This window comes from Myotis daubentonii, chromosome 7, assembly GCF_963259705.1.
Source record: "Myotis daubentonii chromosome 7, mMyoDau2.1, whole genome shotgun sequence".
Lineage (NCBI taxonomy): Eukaryota > Metazoa > Chordata > Mammalia > Chiroptera > Vespertilionidae > Myotis > Myotis daubentonii.
In genome coordinates this window covers 44,518,281-44,539,774 of record NC_081846.1, presented here as the reverse complement: position 1 = coordinate 44,539,774, position 21,494 = coordinate 44,518,281, and the positions used below count along the sequence as shown (strand labels likewise).

At 42.4% G+C, this 21,494-nt stretch overlaps 1 protein-coding gene across 6 annotated transcripts in view; it reads right to left on the bottom strand.

The window, feature by feature from the left end:
• WIPF1 (WAS/WASL interacting protein family member 1) overlaps positions 1 to 21,494 on the bottom strand; it is a 113,599-nt gene that overhangs the window by 26,771 nt on the left and 65,334 nt on the right. For 2 of the 6 annotated variants that reach the window (XM_059704026.1, XM_059704029.1), the window contains exon 2: positions 10,133 to 10,387. The exons of 3 other annotated variants lie outside the window; for them this stretch is intronic. The gene's annotated coding sequence lies outside the window, so the exon portion shown is untranslated. Of the gene's footprint in view, positions 1 to 10,132; positions 10,403 to 21,494 lie in introns of all 6 variants that reach the window. One more of the 6 variants, XM_059704027.1, reaches the window with a different exon arrangement.

Below are 21,494 nucleotides of genomic sequence, written 5' to 3'. Positions count from 1 at the left end.
CTGCTTCAGCATTTGAGAAGCCTGTTTGCAGAGTTTGGGCTTTAAACCAGTGGGCAGCCTGGCACCTGACTACCCGAGTTAACACTGTTTCTATGGAACATGCATCCCCAGTTTCCAACAGCAGAAGTATCTTTCTTCCAGTCTCAATAGTCTCTTAATTGCAGAACACAATTTCTTAGAATTTAAATTGAGTTCAACTGCTAAAAATTAATGTGGAAAACACACCTCGAAAAAACACATTCTATGAAAGTGGTGACTTTTCAACGGGTGTGTCGCAAGAATGTTAAAACACGCAACGCCTGACTATCTAGTCAGGAGCACTGACCTTCTTTCCCTTCGATTGACAAAAAATGACAACAGCCAACACAATAGCTATCCGGTGTGAACAAATCAAAATTATACCTATTTTTTTGTTAGATCAGCAAAGAATAGAATATATTTTTGGCGTGCCACGGAATTTTAGTAATTGGTGTATGTGTACCAGGAGGAAAAAAGGTTGAAAGTTGCCATATTAAAGTATTGCTGGGTGGCTTGCTTTCTGTGCACAGAAACGGGAGGAAAAGCTAAAAGGACGTGGCCGGACTTGTCAAAGTTGCGGGGAGGCAGGAATGAGGACAGGCAGGTAGTTCTGTTCCAAGCGGGCCCTCTAGAGAAGGAAATGAAAAACTCCACAGCAGCCAGAGCAGCGCTCATAACCGACAGTCAGTTGGACCCAGGGCTCGTCACCGACATCGTCTCTAACTTTTACAGACATCGCAAACTAGCACGATTCTGCTAGTTTTACAGAGGACAGAGATGTAGAGAAATTAAGCAACTCACTAAAAGACCCACACAATCCATTCAAATCAAGTCCTTCCAACCCTGCTCTTCTTAGATAAACATTTGTAAGCAGGTAAAGGGCTAGCTAACTAGTGCTACGGCTCACATGTAAACTAGATCAGAATCTGTTTTTCAATAAGAGACTCAGACAAGGATCCTTTTAACATGTGTTCCTTAGATTGGTTTTCGGCATGACACCAACTAGGTACCCCGGGCGGGGGGCGGGGGGGTGTTTATTGGGCAGTGTACTCGGACTGGTGCCCGTGTTAAGTCTGTAAAGGGGGTTCCTGGCTGCAGAAGGCACCTTTGGAGGCTGCAGAGTCAGACACGTCCTAGGACCAGGAGGAAGGACAGGAACCTGACGTTGGATTCTGGTCCAGCCGACTGTGAGAGATGCTGCAGCCAAAGCAGTGGTATCACAGCTGGAGAAAGCGGCTCGGTAAGGAGGCGGTGGGGATGGGACCACCCAGAGGCCCGAGAGGCGGGCTCTGTGGAGCAGAGATGGGCTTGGTGGATGAAACGCCCCTTAGCACGTGAATTTATTGTGTTGGATCCCATGTTCACCAACTAACCTGCCATCCTGTTATCCCAGTACCAAGAAGGATGGATTCTGGTCAACCACCAGGAACTTCTTATGGGTTTGGTTCTCATGAGTCTGTCTCTGGTTGCAAAGATGAAACTGAACTTCTGTCCTGTACATCTTAGGGGCCAGACTGTGGTAGAGGGACCCTTTCGGGGGGCTCCACCCTCCAAGTTCCCTTTAGTTATTTTATAATTTTCTGTTGCAATTATGGTTCTGACTGTGCACGAACTAACTTACAAATAAGCCCCTGGACCACCGACGTTCAGCCTTCCCCGCCTGGCCACCTTGGATACAAGGGAGAGGGAGGACCTGAGGGTGACACCCTCACCTTTCCGAGGGGATGCAGACACAAGTACACTGAACAACATGAGGGGCTAGGGCTACTGTCCCCGCACAGCTGACCCCATACATAACTTTTGACTCCCCCAAAACTGAACTGCTAATAGCCTATTGTTGGCTGGAAACTTTACTGATAATAGTCAATTAACACATATATGTTACTAGAGAACCAGTGCACAAAATTCATGCATGGGTAGGGTCCTTAGGCCTGGCCAGTGATCAGGGCCAATCTGTGGGGTGACCAGCAGGGCGATCGGGAGTGGAGGGGAGGCTCTGACACCCGCCTTGGCTGGCCTGGGGGCAGCTCCTGCATTGAGTGTCTGCCCCCTGGTGGTCAGTGTATGTCATTGTGACTGGTTGTTCCACCATTTGGTCAATTTGCATATTAGGTTTTTATTATATAGGGTACATATTACATATGTATTCTTATAGTAAAGAAAGCTAGAGAAGTGAAAGTGTTATTAAGAAAGTCCTAAGGAAGGGTAAATACATTTACATTCAATAAGTACATTTATTGAAAAAAAATCTTCATATAAGTGGACCTGTATGGTCCAAGCCTGGATTGTTCAAGGGTCAACTGTATTCTGTTCTCTCCGCTGTTGCTGCTTTGCCCCCAATTTCTCACTCTCCTCCAGATAAACCCCTCCCTCTTCCTCCTCAATGCTGACAGGTGATTACAGAGGCTGCCATGTCTCTGCTCCTTCCAAGCTGAACAGCTGCTTGTCTGGATTTGTCCAGGTCTGCAAGAAGCCTCAGACTCAATCCTGCTACCTCACCACGTGGGGCAAAGACCAATCTCACGTTTCCCATGCCCGGCCCCCACCAGGCCCATTTCTTGGCTGTCTTCCCACTGGACTGACCTCCACCAGGGCTCCCTAAGACCTGGCACAAAGTAGGATTCTCATTAAATATGTGTTGAGTGGAAGAGCCAGCGGTCAAACAAATACGCCATGTGCTGGCCATTGGCCAAGGGCTCCCAGCATCAGCCCTGTGCATTCTGAGATTTGGGCAAAGAATGGGCCGTGTCAGAGGGGCTTGCTAGCATTACGCACAGACTGCTTTCCTGGCAGGCCCTGACTTTGCCAGTGGAGCAGAACCCAAGGCCTTGGGAGGGCCCTGGCTTCCCTCCTCTCAAGGAGTTAGCCCCTATCAGAACCAGAACTGGGCCTTACTGAAGGGCCTCAAAGCAGCCTGGATCCTATCAGACCAGGCGTTCCTAACCTGGATCCTTACACCTGCAGGGTCTGTGGATTAAGTTCAGGGGCTCGTGAACATGGATGAGGAAAAGGACATATTTACTCCCCTAAGCTCTAACAAAAATGACCATTCCTTTGATTGTGAATGTAAGCCACAAGTCACTGTACCTGACACTTTTTCACCAATAGATTTTCACATCATATTACAACAGTGGCAGATCTCTCTTGAAATGATGGCCCTGTTTAGATCTTGTACATATTTCAGTATAACTAGTTTTCTTAGTAATGCTCTGTATTCTGTTTTATGCTTTTTACAACAGTCCAAGAGGGAGTCCTTTGGGCTTTATCAGACACTAGTGTGGTCTGTGGCTTGAGAAGGGTTAGAATTCCTGTGAGAACATGAGACCTGGGTCAGGAGATGATGATTTTGAATCTTTGTTCTGCTACCTCATAACCTGAGATAAGACTCTAACCTGCCTGCGCCTCCCTTTCCCATCTGTTAAATGGGGGTTACTGTGAGGATGAAATGAAATGGTGCACAGGAAGCTCCCGGCATGTCTGGTAGGGTAAGCAATCCACAGGCGGGTCTAGAACTGTCTTCCTTGAGGGTGAGCACAAGTCCTGCCGGTGTGAGTGCCGCTCAAACACCTGGCAGAGGAGGGACCAAGCTGGCGACGTGGCTGAGGCCCTGTGTGGCGAGAGCTGCACGGGGGGCGGGGAGGGGGGGGGGGGACTGAGGCAGCCGGAAGACTGGGCCTTGTACGTGTGGTTCCTCCCTTGGGAGAGGGGAGCAGGGCAGGAAAGGCAGCCCTGTCCTGGGGCCAGCAGGAGTCCTCACACAAGGGAAAGGCCCAGGGCAGGGGGCCTGGAGTGGGGGCTCTCTCTTGCATCAGAATCAGCTCTTTGAGATCATCGTGTCCCGCCTCCCGCCGTAGTGAGTCTCCCTGAAGCTGGAGGATCACTGACCTTCCCATCAGCTGATCCTTGCCCTCTCACCCCGCCCCCACCTCAGGCATTACATTTTTAAGAACATACATTTTTTGAGAATTAATTTATCTTACAGAATCATTTCACTGTTTAAATAACTTTGAGCACAGGGAGAAAAGCCAGGTTTTTTTTCTAAAACATTCACCTTGTGTGTTGAATTTTATGTGCACAAAGAAAACCCACGGGGATGGAAAAGACTTTCTTGTTTTCATACAGTGTTATGGGTTGAATCGTGTCCCTCTCAAATGCACATGTGGAAGCCTCAACCCCTACCCAGCACCTCAGAATGTGACTCTATCTAGAGATAAGACCTCCGGAGAGGTGATTAGGTTAACATAAGACCATTAGGTGGGCTCTAATCCAATAGGACTGAGGTCCTTATAAGAAGAGGAAGGGACACCAGGGACGCATGAGCATAAAGAAGCGGCCCTGTGAGGACACAGGGAGAAGGTGGCCAGGAAGAGAGTCCTCGGAAAAACAAACCTGCTGGCGCCTTGACCTTGGACTTCTAACCTCTAGAGGTAATAAAATTCTGCTGTTTGAGCCACCCAGTCTGAGGTTTTGGTATGGAGTCCTGGCAAACGAATACGCACAGTTTTAACAATACTCGTCCATTATCCATTGTGGAAATTACAAAATAATAGCTTTTGACTAAAATACCCATCAATCGATTTCTTACACCAAAGTATCTCTGGATTGTCATACATTAAAGATATATATAAAAAAATTATCCCAAACCCTAGGCATGTGAGAGACTGTACAAGTCTTATTTAATAGTTAAATACATCATTCAAAAATCGTCAAATTTCAGGTGAAAAGCTGTTGAAGTGAGGAGAGGGATCTACTCATAAAACTTTTATAAAGGGATTGGTTCTATGGATTGAGAGAACAGAGCAGGATATTTTGCATAAATTAAAAATTCATTAGTTGGTTCTTCTTCGTTGCCTACACACATGCATGCACATACACACGCAACATGCATCAATATTTAGAAACCCTGGAATTGCCTAGTTCTGTGAACGAAATGGTTGACTTTGTTGTTTTTACTATATGCCATTAGGTCTGCATTATGGATTAACACTCACACTAGATAGCATCACACATTGGGCCTAGACCAGCCAGGGCATCTTGCGGCCCAGAGCCATTTCTTAAATCTGTGGTACTGGTTATGAGGAACACTTGTGAGAAAGACTCCTCACCCTCTAACAGACATACTCGCCCCGAAGGCATGGCCAACAAGAGGCTCAACCACAGCCCACAGTTCAGCCCAGGAAACTTATGGTTTCTTCTTCAATGTGCTCATCTAAGAAAGCAGAATTATTTCTGGGTATAAAATGATCCACTTTCTTAGGATCAAGAGAACGACTTAGTTATTTAAGTAAACCATTTCTTAGTTTCACAGAGCCAACTTTAAATTCACTAGATCATGCCATGTGAGGCCCACACTACAGAATGACATGAAGAGGGGAGAGATTTCCAACTCTGTCCAATGAAAACACCTGATGATCCTCAGAAGGCTGCCTCTATCCCAAGTGTGTGTGTGTGTGTGTGTGTGTGTGTGTGTGTGTGTGTGTAGGGGGGCGGGGGGGTTGCTGAATCAGCCATGTTCTATTCGAGACCATAAGAAACAGGTTTATCCAGTTATGTTTTAGCACCATTTTGTATTATTCAAAACTATAAAGCATTTTTGCTATATAAATACTGCCAAGTCACTTAAATACTATACTACAAATAGGAGAAACTTAAACTTTTTTTTCAAAAAGGTTGACTCAATTGAGTATTTTATTCACTCTGTGTGTGTGTGTTGGGGGTTGGGGGTTGGGGTGGGGTGGCTATAATAGAAATAATACAACTGGACATATCTAAAGGTCCAAATGCTCTCTTACCTTCATCACTTTTTATTCTGTACCTTATCTGTATTTATATTCATTTATATTTTACTTTATAAATAATGTTCTTAAAGTATTTTTATGTATGTATTTCTCACATTCTCTTGGCTTTTTCAGATTGATTATTTTGAGATTTTTTTCTTCTAAAAGTAGCATTTATTCATTTAGAAATCAATAGACAACGCAAAAATACACAAAGATGAAAATGAAACACAACAGTGGTGCTTAACCACTGAAGGAAGCATTTGATAATAATTAAATTTTAGGTGAAAAGATTTGGGGTTAATAATGCCCAAGTAATTTTCATTAACATCTTGATGTATATCTTTCTAGCTTATAAATACCGGACGGACACACACACACACACACACACACACACACACACACACACATATACACACAATTACTTGACCAATAAATACTAATAGAAAGAACTTTGTAATATATACTAGTATAACTCAACAGTGTTTTAATAAGAAAAGGCACTTAAATTTATATTGATTTCTTACAATCATAAGAAAGGATTTCAGAGGCATTCATTATGAAGCAATGAATCCACTCCAAGTTACAATGGAAAAAGAAAGCCATTTAGCCAACTCAAATTGCTGCTAAAATCCTGTATTTTAAAAAGCTAGTAGTTTTGGGATTTCTACTCAATTATTCTTGGTTCTATTCTTGAGAGGCTCCTCCATGATGCAAACTTAGTGGGATGTGTTTAAGATCTGAAAACCATTAGTACAAATTAAAATGAAGTTGGCTTTGTTCTTCAACTTCCTGTAAAAATGCTCAACAGGAAAATTGATGCTCACAGCAAACCACAGCCATCCTGTTTCTTTAGCACAATCTTTTCACAGCTGCAGTCGCCTGTAGTTTCTGTTTGACGATGCCAGTCACAGTGCAACATTTCTGTGCCCCAACCCGCACCCCCACCAACCGTGCATGTCCTTTGGCCATTTTAGAAAATGTAACATCTTTGCATAAAGTTTGTTCCTATTATTGTGACTTTTCCTCTTCTCAGGCCCAAGCTCAGAGGGCTGCAGGCAATGAGGCAATCGATACAAGAGGAAAGACAGAAAAGGCTGCTCAGCCCAAGAGGAAGCAGAAGGTGGAGAAGAGAAGCAAGGGTTGCTTTACGATAAGTAGAGCAACAGCCTCGCCTAGTTAGGTGTTGCTGTTATTCTCAGTCTGAGCTGAATGTGGAATACATGCTTTCTGTACCTGAAACCCCTTATTTCTCAAAATGTACTCGCTCCTTTCTCGGTTGAACATGGTTTCAGATGATGTTAACTTAAGTTAATTGTGCTTATGGGCTGTCTTCTCAATGGCAAGAGTTTTGGCCTAAGGGTTAGAGTGTCCTTGGCTATTTTGTAAATACTTCTTTTAGAATTTATTTAGATAAAGAGTTGATTAATTTGGGAGGTGGGAGAGGCATTTTTCAGAAGACATTTTGGAGCATCTACAATGTTATTACAATTAGTATGACGCCAACTCACAATTTTACTGTAAGAGTAAACTGCTAGGAAAATAAAGGCTGCTATGAAGTAAAATTATTTTTTTAACCTGCTGTCATATATGTTTAATTTAGAAACTAATGCAAATTCATGGACATCAAGCCTTTTCAAAAGTGAGAAAATGAAAGTAAGTTGAATGACCCACCTACCTGTTGTTTAACTGTGAGGAAGGGAAGGGAAACCCTGTTCTACTTTATCCACATAACTAAACAGTATTGACTTCCTCCCACTACTCCCCATCTCTGCCAAGCATTTTCTTTAAGGGGCTCAAATCTCAAATTTTCCTAAATCCTCAGCACCATCTTTAATTTTATCATGGAATTAAGATCTACCCTTGTTCTCCTCTACACACACATACATACACACACACCCACACACACAGATTCATACACATGCATGCACTCACACACACACTACATATATGTCAACACACTTGATGTATTTTATTCATTTGATTGTTGAAAGTGGGGCCTTTTTTTTTCCTTGAGGATGCTTCTTTTTAAAATAATTTTTTAAAGAAAAGGTGGAGCCTTTCTTATATAAGTTAGAAGTGTTACCAAACTTACTTCTGCAAAGGTCAAAGACTTAGAAAGAAAAATGTCTTATTCACTTTAAAGCTATTTACTGTTGCTGTGACATTTAAAACGAAGCATTTGCATAATCCCAGACTCCAGGCCTGGAAAAGGGCATCTGATGTTGTCTCTAACCTGCACTTAGGAAAAAAGTTCTTTAAATTACAGAACATTTCCTACACACTTAGTCGTCAGGTGGCCTTGGGCAATTAGCCTCTCTGAGTCCAGTTCCCACAATAAAATGGGGAAAATGGCACCTATTAAGTAGGGTTATTAAATGAGGCAAGTGCTTAATAACATTAGCCATTTTTTAAAAATAAAATAAGTGAAAGTAAAGAGCCTAACATAGGAAAGGGCTCAATAACTGTTACTGTTCCCCCCGCCCCCCATTTTATGATGAGAAAGAGAAAACACAAGTTGATTTAAACCTTACTCCACATGTCCATATCTTTGTAAACCTCTGCATTACAAATGAATGGTGAAAGGGGGGTGTGCATGAAATTTTAATTTTCTCAGAAAAGCATCCTAATTAAGGCATTCCTTATTCTAGTATTATTTTCAGTTTTAATTTTCAGGAGTGAGGGTTGCAAAATACAGACAGAGGTAGTTATGCCAGGGAGGGGAAATGCTCCCTCCAACAAGAAGTAAATGTATGAAAGTTTGGTGTAACAAAAATGAGTCAAATCGCAAGCAGCCAGAAACTTCCAAAGTAAAGGACGTGTTCACGAGACGTTAAGCAAGCCTTCAAAAGGGCAGAAAACTGAAAAGGTCCAGGAATTAGGTAGCTCATTCCTCTTACGTTTTAGCATGGGTTGGGGAACTTCCAACGTATAGGCCAGATCTAGAACTTGATATCATCGGTGATCAGGGTAGATTTGCTGCTGACCCCGAGGGATGATTTTCATGGGGATTTCTCTAAGTATTGCAGTTCATTCACAGTATGTGCAATCCTTTAAAGGTTTAGATACTGGAGTAATTGAAGAGCCGTGAACAAGTGACCCATGAGTGAACTTTTCAAAGAGCATTAGAAAACCCAACTGATTTTAAGAGAATTATTTCATCTCTTTAGACTACAAAATAGGTTTAACTAGATGATGTTCCAGTTCAGAAGCAAGATAGCTTTATGAAGGTAACATATAATGCTTACGATCCCCCATCCAAGTGAATAGTAAGGGTATTTTCTACACGAACTGACCTCAGAACCTTTCCCAGGCTTCTCCTCGTCCTTCCTTTCTCTCTATCCAGCTGTACTACTTTTCTTCCTACAGCCTTTTCATTTGACCACTTCCCAGTTTCCTGCTGTATACCCTACTCAGACCATTGAATTATTTAAAAGAACTTGTACTTATTGACTAAATTGGCATGTGCCCTCTTAATATTTTAAAGCTTTATTTTCTATTGCTTCATGAGTGGGGGGGGGGGGAGAGGAATGTAAATGTCAAGTTGCTTTTTTATACATGCCCCAAAGGGAAAAAAACTGTTTTGATACCCCCAAATTTCCTCAATCCTGCTCTGTAGGTCTCTGGGTACTAGGCTCTGGGTATTAGGCTTGAAATTTTAAAACTACAATATTTTATGCCAAAATATTAATCATATTAAATGTAAATAGTTATAGTGAATGCTACGGAATTGGACTAGCAATAGTGGTTGTGCATGGATTGCACTGGTAGGATGTTGAATGATTCTAAAGAGAAATCGTCTTCTCTAAAGACTGCTTAGAAATGGTTTCATTTAGGATTTGTACTGAAGTAACGTCTGTCTGTTGCAGTAAAATAACAAGAGTTTAGTTCCATGGTGCTTTCCTCTGAAGTTTCCAGTGACTCCCTTTACTTTAAAAGCATTTGCTGTTGCTGGCCAAAGCACAGCCAAAGGCAACCGGACTGCCCCATACACGGAAAAGTTACACTTCCTGACTGACATAAGGCCCCGTTTTAAACAGGGGTGGGGAGGTAGGTGGTGGGGGGTGGGGGTGAGGGGAAGAATTGTGGATCAAACAGTCCAGGAGTCAGGAAAAATGCTACTGATAATCTTGCTTACATTTTGGCTCCAAACACAAGTTATGAATCACCTGCAATCACCATAGCAGTGAAGCTGGCCTTCTGCGCAAGAGGAACAGACCACGTGGTCTTCCATTGAAAAACTGAGCTTTATCTCAACATACTACGGCCCATTAAAAGCCATTTAGTGCTCCCCTCTAGCTGATAAAGAACATACATTTAAATATAATTTTTCTTACCGTTAATGGATACTGTCGGAAGGCATGATCAGGGACACAGGCAGAAAGAGAGCAAGGAAGAGATGAACCCCGAGAGAAAACGGTCCCTGAAAAAGGCATCATCTTCTAAGGCAAATGCGGGGTTGCTTTTGGACAGTCATTTTGGACACGCTCTGGCCTCTTAATAAATGTGACATACTGAGTCAGAGGCAGCCGTTCTCCTGTGGTTATTCGCTTCCTGTGTGATTAATTTGTTGTTTGTTCCTTCCTCCTTTGCTGCAGAAAAAGACACTAGATTGGTTTTACTTAAGAAGCAAGCAAGCAAAAAAAAAACACAACAAAACACACAACAACAACAACACACAAACTAAACTAAAAGGATAAAAAATGTTTCTCCTTCCCACAAGGTGTAATATACCTGCTTGGCACAGTAAGAGGGGGAGATCAGAACATCCATCTAGTTAACAGCCCAACTTTATTCTAGATACCTCCATAAAAATAATTGTTCACGGAATCCGAGATTCCTTCAGGAAAATTCCATTTGAAAGAATCACTCTCGATATTAACTATACCATTTGGTATGAAGGAAAAGAGTCATTCAAGAATTAAAAGCTCTCAAATGCACCAATAATTGGGACAAATGATTCGTCCTCATCTCCAGAGCATTCAAGTGTATAGGGAGAAAGTCACAAATGCAGGTGAAGAGAGCTGGTCAGGTGTATGAAAGCAACTGCGTTTTGACAAGTGATTTGGTGCCCAAGTCAGGATACATGATACACAGCTCAGGCCATATGAAGATCCAGAGCTTTCTATGCCAGCATGTTTTGTTTCTGTCCTTCATATTTAATGAGGTACAATACCTCTCCCAGGAGACGCTGGACAAAAGCACAGAGATAATGAACACAGAAGGAAAGCCAGGCTTCTCATTGAAGGACTCTGAGAGGTGGATGGGCAATGGAATGTAGATAGAAAATATTATTCCAAAACCTTGTATGTTTAAATAATCTAAAAATGCTCACAATTTTTTCTAGATCCATCTGAAAGGATCAGATTTAATGTTCTCAACACATACCATATAACTCTGATAAAATAATATCAGTTGAAAGAATGAAAAACAGAGGCATATTTCAGTAGCTAACCTTGTTGTAAAATTTGAAGTTTGGGTCTTGATTTTGCTGGGTTCTGAGAAAAATGGCATGAAAAGACAAATTGCCTGATATTCTGATAGAGCTGGGTAGACCAGTGGCTCTCAATTTAGGAGGCTGTTGGAAATGTGTGGTGGCATTTTCACTTGGGAGTGGGGGTCAGTGCGTTGGAATGGTATTTGGAGCCAAAATGTAAGCAAGATTATCAGTAGCATTTTTCCTGACCACTGGACAGTTTGGATCCACAGGACTCCCCCCCCCCCCGCCCACTCTCATTTAAAATAGGGGCTTATGTCAGTAGGATTCATGGGCAGAGCCAGGAATGCAAAAATTTCCTATGATGCTTAGGACAGTCTCATCCAAAACACTGGAAATGCTTCTACTGAGGAAATGCTCCTACTGAGGAATACCAGCATAGCTGACGTCTAAGGTTCTTTCAGACTCTCAACTCTTTGAGATATGAGTCCAGCTGCACAAGCAGGGTTATCATGATGCCAAGCCATGGCAGAATTCCTGAGCACAGAGCATTGGAGGATTAGTGACTGAGAATCCTCTACTTTGCCTGGAGCCTCTTGAAGGTATGACTGTATCCCTCCTGCCTCACACAGGGCCTGGAGTCCAAGGGACACTCACTATATGAATAACCCATGCAGGCGTGGGGTGGGGCAGAGGTGGAGGCCTGCAGCTCCCATCTGTTTCCCCCTCTACTAACTACCCAGTAAATGCCTGAGTGAACCTATGGGGAAGTCTAACTATAGTTGGGTCTAAAAAGAGAACATGAGCAATAAGATGATTTCTCTATGTATTTTGAGAATTATTTTTAAGTTCTTGAAGTGAGCACCCCAAACACACACACACACACACACACACACACACGCACACACATGCACGCGCACACACATGCACACACATGCACACGCATGCACGCACACGCACATGCACACGCGCACGATGCAGAGGTGCTCATGGCTATTCTTATCCACCAGTGTCAGCTCAGCTAGAAGGGAGTAGGTCACTGAGAAGCCTGGAGCCTCTGAGACATGCAAGGGAGTAGTTGTCTAGAGTTTGGGTTTATTTTATCTTTAATGAAAACTTGTAAATACAATCAATTTTGGACACATTTATGAGGTGTCTACCAGGCCCCCATAGGACCTAAATCTGATACTGTTTCTCCCCTGATTAAAATCCTCCAGTGGTTTCTTCTTTCACTTAAAAAGTCTAATCTCTCCACCTAGACTCAAAAAGACCAACAATATCTGGCCCCTCCCTAGTCCTCTGACCTCATCTCAGGTAACCTCCCCCTTGCTAATTTATTTTCTAGCCCTTTCTGTTAAATGCACCTATTTCATTTGCATCCTGGGGCCTCACACTTGTAAGCCCTCTCAGCAGGTAAGCTTATCACCTGGGTCCTTCTCATTCTTCAGTTCTCAGCAAAAATGAACTCATTCATGCCCATCTCTGCTCCTGTTTTCTTTTACGCATAGTACATGTCACCACTTGACATTTTTTTCCATTCATTTAATGGTTTATTACTTGTACCTCTTTCCCCGCTGGAATTCAAGCTCCATGAGAGCAGGGGCCCTCTTTCCTGCTATCGCCTCAGCATCTAGATCAGTGTCTGACACCTGGTAGGTGCTCAATTAATATTGGTTGTTGAATAAAAACAACAATAACTCCTAAAAGTTCTACCAAGACATAACATTCCCTTAAGAGCTTAAGACTGTTCCCTGTGGCACAGTGAATAACAAATGCCAAGACTAGACTTGAACCTTCCTGAGAAGGCTTAAGTTAATGGGAACAGTTCCAGAAGGAGGAAAGTAGGTAAGTCCTTTAGCCCAGCAGGGGGCTTGGCAGTCTTAGGCAGTACAGGTGGCTTACGAATTGGGCAGTGGGGAGAAAAAAACATGGATGAAGAAAGTTGAAAACAAATAATCCAATCAGAAAGAAGGGGGGGGGTAAAGGAAATGAGGCAGGAAAAGATGGAGATGAGGGAGAGATGATGTGGTGGGCGGCGGAAGAGTGCTGACCACGTCACTGACCCCAGGTTGCCTCGGAGGCCACTCTGCATAGGATGACATGCAGGTGTTGGGCGTATAAGCGCTTTCTGACCTTCCTCCGTGATGAAGTGTCCCAAGATCAGCATCAGCTTCTTAAAATAGGTCATTTTAAGGCTGCACCAGACTACAGAGATCAAAGCCCACACCATCACTTAAAGATGAGGACACGGGGGTCCAGAGAGACTAAGCGTCCTGCTCATGCCATACCACAGGGCGCAGCAGAGCGGGGCCAGAAGTTGGTCTCGGCTCCATGGCCCAGTGTTGTTACTGCCTTAAGCCTCAGTTTAGGTTCAGAAGGAGGATTTCACTTAATTCTTTTCTATAAGCATGAGAAGAGGCAGAAGAAAGAGGTAGGGAGAGGGCTGTGATGTGGACGAGAGAAATTGAGAGCAGTATTTGTATTGATTGCTGGTAGGGCTGTTATTAGAACCAAAGGCCAAAGATAAGTGAATCCAGAACTCCAGGCAAATAAAGACGATCACAATTTGGACCTCAATGAGAATTTAATTGTGCACACCCCACTCGATGCATAGACCAGCCTGAGCTTAATGATAGAGTAAAACAAGAACCAATAGGCTCTCAGACCAATCAGGCAAAGAATCTTCCATATTTAATCTACTGGGGGAAAAAAAACACACACAAAAAAAAACAAGAGCAAAAAGATTATAAAACAGCAGCACATCTTGGAAACCCCAGTCTTGGGAAGCAGTAAAGAATCAGTCACAGCCAATGACCCTCCAGCGGTGACCCCGAATCAACAGAGACTGAATCAGGGCAACAGTAACATACATAAAATATGAGCAGGGCTGAAAAAAAATAATTCCAATTTTTCAAGTTGTGTTTCCATGACTACCTGTAGAAAGTGACCAACCCTGGCAGTTAGGGCCATTGGTTCCCTGGCTACAGTGATTGGTTCAAAGAGGAGCGTGCGACTGCTTCTGTACCAAGGAGATGCAATGAGACTTTTGTAAGATGTGTAGGGCTGGGACTGGTGGCATTATAGCCACATTGTAAACATTCAGAGGCTGAGAATGAAGCTAATGCAGTAGAAGAGCTGTGAGGGGAGCCCGAGAGAGGCAGCAATCAGAGGCAACGTGGTATTTGGATACTGATACAAACAAATTTAAAAATATGAGGCAACCAGAAACTTGAATACTGATCGATATTTAATAATATTAAGATTATTGCTAAACTTTAGGTGTAATAATGTTATTGAGGTTAAGCTGTTGTGTTTTTAAAAGAGACTCCTTAAATTTTTAGAGAAACATACTGAAATATTTGAGAGGGAATGATATGATGTCTGGGTTTGCTTCAAAGTAGAGGGGCGCAGGTGGGTAGGGATATAAATGAAACAAAACTGGCCTGAGATGATCATCCTTAAAGCTTGGTGAGGGTTGCATGCAGTTGGTTATAATATTCTGGCTAGTTTTCATGTACATTTGAAATGCTTCCATAATAGAAAGTTTAAAAAAATAAAATAAAAATGACTTGTGGCTCACTCCCTTTTTTACCCACTAGAGGCTGTTAAAGAGGTTTGCTTACTCTGTTATATACATGCTCAGAACTGTAAGAAGTTACCTTTTACTTCTCAAAATGATCTCGGCTCATGGATGAAACAGGACAGAGGCTGAGGGATCCCCTGTAATAGTTCAGGACTCAAAGATTTCTTTCCCCCAAAAGCATTAAACTCGCAAAACCTGAGACCCTCTTAATGGCAACAAAAAGCAAAAAGCAGATGGCAGCAGAGTAGGAGGATACTGAATGGACATGCTCCCAGGAACAAGCTGGAATTACAACTGAAATACGGAAAGGCTTCCTGAATAATCAATGGAAAACTCATAGGAGAGAACCCTGATACCCAAGGACCGAAGGTGGAGACCATATAGAGACTGGTAGGAGGGGCAGAGGCTTGAAAGGGCTGGCTGGACACCCACAGAGGGCAACTGAAGTCCCAGAGAGATATATCAGCTGGGGGCGGGGGACGGGGGGGCGGGGATGCCACTGAGAACTCTGGGATCTAATCCTGAAGCTGAACTCCTCAGCAGAGAGCACCAAACTGAGGAGGGTACCCACATAACATCTAGCTGTGAAAAACAGTGGGGTGCTGTCTGCCAGGGAGTGGCAGCTGAAAGTTCGGGCACTCTCATAAAGGGCCAACACACAAAAATTCCTTGTGGAGCCACCCACCTTGTGCTCTGGCAGAGGGAGGGTGAAGTGGACTGGAGCTGTGAGAGCAGAACCCAGGACTGGGGAATCGGGGAATAGAGCTCAGAAGGCAGAACCCCAAGTTTCCTGGGCTGAGTCATTCCCTCACACAGTGGAGGACATCCTTCCCACATAGACATCTGCCTTGCCTGGGGGGAAGACAGTCAGCATACCCTATTGGAAAACACCTTGCCCTGAGGCCACTTAAGAGATTAAAAGTAACAATTAGCCTCCAGGCAGAAGCAACTGCCCCACCCTGTTGCAAAAACTCTTGCCACAGTTGAGGACGATTGCCTGGGGGCAATTCAAGTCAGAATCCTATTAGTCTGTAGACAGAAGCGTTCTCTGGAGGCTTTGAGTCTTTGCCTGATCCAATTAGTCAGAAACAGCCTTTTACACTGTCCTGCATTAGAGATTGAGAGGTATAGAGCAGCGGTTCTCAACCTGTGGGTCGAGACCCCCTTGGCGGTTGAATGACCCTTTCACAGGGGTTGCCTAAGACCATCCTGCATATCAGATATTTACATTACAATTCATAACAGTAGCAACATTACAGTTATGAAGTAGCAACAAAAATAATTTTATGGTTGGGTCACAACATGAGGAACTGTATTTAAAGGGCCAGAAGGTTGAGTACCACTGGTATAGAGGATCTGCCTAAATCATAGTCACAAACCCAAACAGACAACCAAAATGAGGAAACAAAAAAAAACAACCTCCAAATGAAAGAACTAGCAAATTCTCCAGAAGAGATAAATGAAGCAGAGATAAGAAATTTATCTGAAACAGAGTTCAGAGTAATGATGTTAAAAATGCTCAACAGTATGAAAAAAAATATAGTAACTATGAAAAAACAGTCTGAGATAAAGAATGACATAACACAAATAAAGAACACATTGGAAGGAATACACAGCAGATTAGGGGAAGCTAAGAATTGAATCAGTGAATTAGAAGACAGAGTTGAACATATCACTCAATTAGAGAAGCAAAAAGAAAAAACAATGAAAAAACAGGAGGACAGCTTAAGGGAGCTGTGGGACAATGTGAAACCTAATAACATTAGAATAGTAGGTATGCCAGAAGAAGCAGAAAGGGAGAAAGGAATAGAGAAGGTGTTTGAAGAAATAATAGAAAACTTCCCTAACCTGGTAAAGGAAAAAGTCACACAAGTTCAGGAGTCACAGAGAACCCCAAAGAAGAAGAACCCAAACAGACCCATGCCCAGACATATCATAATTAAAATGCCAAAAATTAAAGACAAAGAGAGAATCTTAAAGGCAGCAAGAGAAAAGAAAACTGTTACCTACAAAGGAGTTCCCATAAGGCTGACACCTGATTTCTCATTAGAAACTCTACAGGCCAGAAGGGAATGGCATGAAGTGCTTAAGGTAATGGAAAGCAAGGATCTGAGACAAAGATTACTATATCCAGCAAAGCTATCATTCAAAATAGACAGTCAAATAAAGAGCTTCCCAGACTAAAAAAAAAAAGGCTAAAGGAGTTCATCACCACCAATCTAGCATTACAAGAAATGGTAAAGGGATTGCTATAAGGTATTGCTGAGAAGAAGAAACAGAGAGAGAAAACTAGCCATACAGAATTAAAATGGCTATAAATAAGTACCTCTCAATAATAACCCTAAATTTAAGTGGATTAAATGCTTCCATCAAAAGGTGTGGGGTAGTTGAATGGATACAAAAACATGACCCAACTATATGCTGTCTACAAGAGACCCACCTCAAAACAAAAGACACACACAGGATGAAAGTGAAGGGATGGAAAAAATTTTTCCATGCAAATGGAAAAGAAAAAAAAAAAGCTGGAGTGGCAATACTCATATCTGACAAATTAGACTTTAAAAGTATCTTGCTAAGCAAAATAACCCAGTTGAAGAAAGATAAATATCATATGATCTCACTCATTTGTGGAATATAATGAACAACATAAACTGATGAACAAAAATAGAGTCAGAGGGGAAAAATATACTAGAATATAATAGAAGTAATCCTGTTATTTGCAGATTTTTAATATTTCCTACAACTTTTGTGATATCATACTATGTTAGTACAGTTTTGGTAATATCATTATACTTAAAATTCTTTTATTCTTGAAATATTAATGTTTATTGCATGTAATATTACCATATGTAAGTTCATTTTTCTTACATAATTGGTGTTTATTGCATGTAACATTATCATATTTAAAACTGTTTTTCTTGAGATATTAATGATTATTGCATGTGACATTATTATATTTAAAATCATTTTCTTGAAATATTAAGGTTTATTGCATGTAACATTATTATATTTAAAACTGTTTTTCTTGAAATAAAAGAAAAGAATATAAAACCACAATCCAGAAATGATAAGCCCTTATCAACAACAGCCCTTAAAAATCAAAGGAAGCCTGAATCTAAGAGAACTGCAAAGCAGGAAGCAAGAAGTGACTCGAGTACAGATTTGGCGCCTCTTCCTGCCCCTATTCCTGCAGACCTCAGCACAAAATACTCTCAGTCACCTTCTGGAAAACCTGAGATAGACCAAAAATCAAGAGCTTAAAGGAGAAACAAAGCAATCAAACAACTGAAAGAACCAGTAGAAACTGGAAAACAGCTTAAAAAAAAAATCACTTGGAGAAAATTCAAAAAGAGAAAGCTCTTCTCCAGAAGCTGGAAGATTTGGAATTGGGTGTTTAAAGATGAACAGAAAGCAAGTTGGTTACCAGAAAGCACTGCAAACACATCTGTTAAGTTCATTGCTGTATGTGGAATATCTGTCTGCCCACATTTAATGTTCATCTCTAATTTTAACCATTTGCCCAAGATTCTGCATATGTGTGAAATTATTTCTAATGCTTATTGAATTTATTTTTGCATCCTGCATTTTGTATCATGTCAATACTAGTATATGATTATAAAAAAACACACATGAATTTTCTAGCTAAGTTTGACAGATTGAAAGACAAATGTCTTTTTTTTTTTTTTTTTTTTAGTAAGGGACTGTATTTGCCATATAAATGAATAGAGACATTTTACATTAATAAAACATGTTTGTACCCCTCAAGAAAAAAAAAAAGCAAAATTCCAACCAACCAAAGAACAAAAGAAAAAAACCCTTCGACTAGATTAGTGCTGTCCAGTAGAAATATAATGAGTCATATGTGCAGATCTATATTTTCTACTAGCTACATTAAAGAGTAAAATAAATGAAATTGTAATAATATATTTATTTACTACACTATGCATTTAAAACATATTATTATTACACGTACTCCTGATGTGCCGTGACACAGGACAGCCATGGAAGAAGACACCTTGGGGACCTGCCACCACATTCAACAACTCTCTTTCCCAAGCAGGGCTATTTGCCAGTGTCAGGGATATGGCAGGGTCTCTTAATTTAATTAAAAGGCAAAGATTTCAAAGTGGGTCACCAACATCCAAAACTAGTGGTCCCAGGGGAAACCCATGTGAAATAGAAGTTTCTTACAACTCAAGGGGCAAAGTGGTGGAGAGCCGCATTTTCACATCCTGGCATGTCGACTCTTGTGCACACGCACTGGGAGAAGCTACTGGCATTCGGATAGCTGCATGTTCCTTGTGGTTGCTGATCACCAGGTAGGGAGCAGAATGGGGTCTTTACCGTGATCTCTGGGGTGGGGACAATAGCCGTCTTGTTCCTTATTCAGACTTCTCTCCAACTACATGCTTCCACGGTGTCTCCCACTGGAGGACAGGGCCATGTGCTCATGAAACCAGTTCCCTGGGCTACTCAGGAAACAAGGGTCTCTACAGCTCTGCACCTCTGGGCCTGACATCACCCATCTGAACGCTGCAGGAAGGGCTCAGTGACCTGAGACTTCCCCTGGGACCCCTGACTGCACTTTCAGGCCTGGCTGGTGCAAACCCAACCTCCCTGCATAAGAACAGGACATTTGTAGGTATCATAATGATGGGGGCCCTGCTGTGATTCAGACCTGGGGACCAGGGATGCCAGATGACATCCAATGTACCAGACTGCCCTACTCAGGAAGGAATTTTCCCACATGACCTTCAAAGGTCCTGCTGGACATTGGTGTACGTGGAAAAGCTGTTTATGGTTATCTGAGCTTAGATCTCATCTCCATTTCACATACAAACTCAAAGTAATTACTGCACTGTTGTATTAGTTCCTGAATTTTCCAGTAATGCCACTATCATATAAATGAAATACTATGTTTTGCTTGGATTTTTACCAAGAATTGATCACCCCTCCCAGAAAATTATGTGCCCAAAGACACTGCCATTTGAGGATAGAGTCTCTAACTCTTACCAAGGTTAGTTCAAAGTTACAGCTGTTCCATTTATGGTGATTACAGGTGTAGATGCAAATACCTGACCACTTACTTCACTTTGTTTGATAATGAGTTGTACCTGATCACTTCCAAATTGAAGTTATTTTATAAGTTACACTAGAGGCCCGATGAACGGATTTGTGCACAGGTGGGGTCCCTTGGCCTGGTCTCTGGGGATAGGGCCAAAACCGGCTCTCTGACATCCCCCAAAGGGTCCTGGATTGTGAGAGGGTGGTTCTCGGGTGACGCAACCCGGAGTCAGGCTCCCTTTTCTCTGGTTCCGGGTGTGTCATCAGAGAACCGCAGCTGCCAAGACATGATAGCCCGGCAGCTCTTGTGTTGAGCGTCTGCCTCCTGGTGGTCAGTGCATGTCACAGCTACCGGTCGGACAGTTGAATGGTCGACCGGTCACTTAGGCTTTTATGTATATAGATTCCTCTTATTTCTCTTTTTAGATAAAAATTACATGGATTTTGGAGAAAATTACGTGTGAAGGTTCATTGAAAGTGTGAAGGGGACATTAGAAAATATTGTTATTAAAAGTGGGCATGGGATCAGGCAAAGCTGAGAGCCATTGTTTCTGGTGCTCTGCAGATATCTGCATATCCCTGGGCTCCGTTTAAAGTCATGAGCAGAGTTGGATGGCTCTGCTCACAGCTGCTCTCTACAAATCTGAGAGGGAACCTTATCTCTCCTTATTTCCAAACGGTCACAGATGTGCAAGGTGCTTTTTCCTCCTGTTTCTTAGCAGGCCCTGCTTTTCTCAGTGGCTTGCCCCCAAACAGAATTTGTTCTACCCCAGATTCCCATCTGACTTTGCAACTCCAAGAACTTTCGGCCTCCCCCTTGGCAGCTCTGAAAACAGACAGTTGGAAAAACATTACCAGGTCGTCTCCTGATGGGATGGCGACCCTTTCAGCCACAGGAAAGACAACGGAAGTGCTTCCCACTGGACTAATGCACACACGTATTCCCTCAATTCCAAATAGGGGTGCAGGGCAACAGGATCAGAAAAGGTGCGATCACAGGGTGATTAGCTTCAGCATTTTGGGGAGGGGGGGTGTTTTGTTTTTGGTTTGGTTTTGTTCTTTGGCTTAATGCTAACTTTCCCTGCTTTATGGAAGCTGCTTCCTTCAGTCTTGCACCATTTCATTCTGCTTCAGAACCATTCCAACAGAATGATCAGTTGGTGGCTTATGTAAAAGCAACTCCATGACTACCTTTAAATATTGACTAGTTTGAGAGTAACCAACCACAGAGATCTGAGGTATGAAAACCACATGTGGTTTATGTTTTGTAGGATACTCTCAGAAAGGTAAATGGACGATGTAAAAAAAACCCCAAACTAAATGGCCTCTCCCTGCCTCACCCTTACCATTATTAAAAACCAACAACACAACGACAAACAAAAACCCACTGAGCAACAATTAAACAGAACCCAACCCGGGTGTTCCTCTTGGCTCTTGGGTGACAGTTGCTAGCAAAGCAAATAAGTAGCTGAACGGGTGCTGTGGGGCAAAGGTCAAGAATAACCTGTTAGCATGACCTCCACTTTGGCCAGCATCCCCTTCCATCCCTAACCACGGTCCCTCTCCATCACCACAGCCGTCTCCTTCCAGATTAGCTTCTCCAACTCCAGGCTCT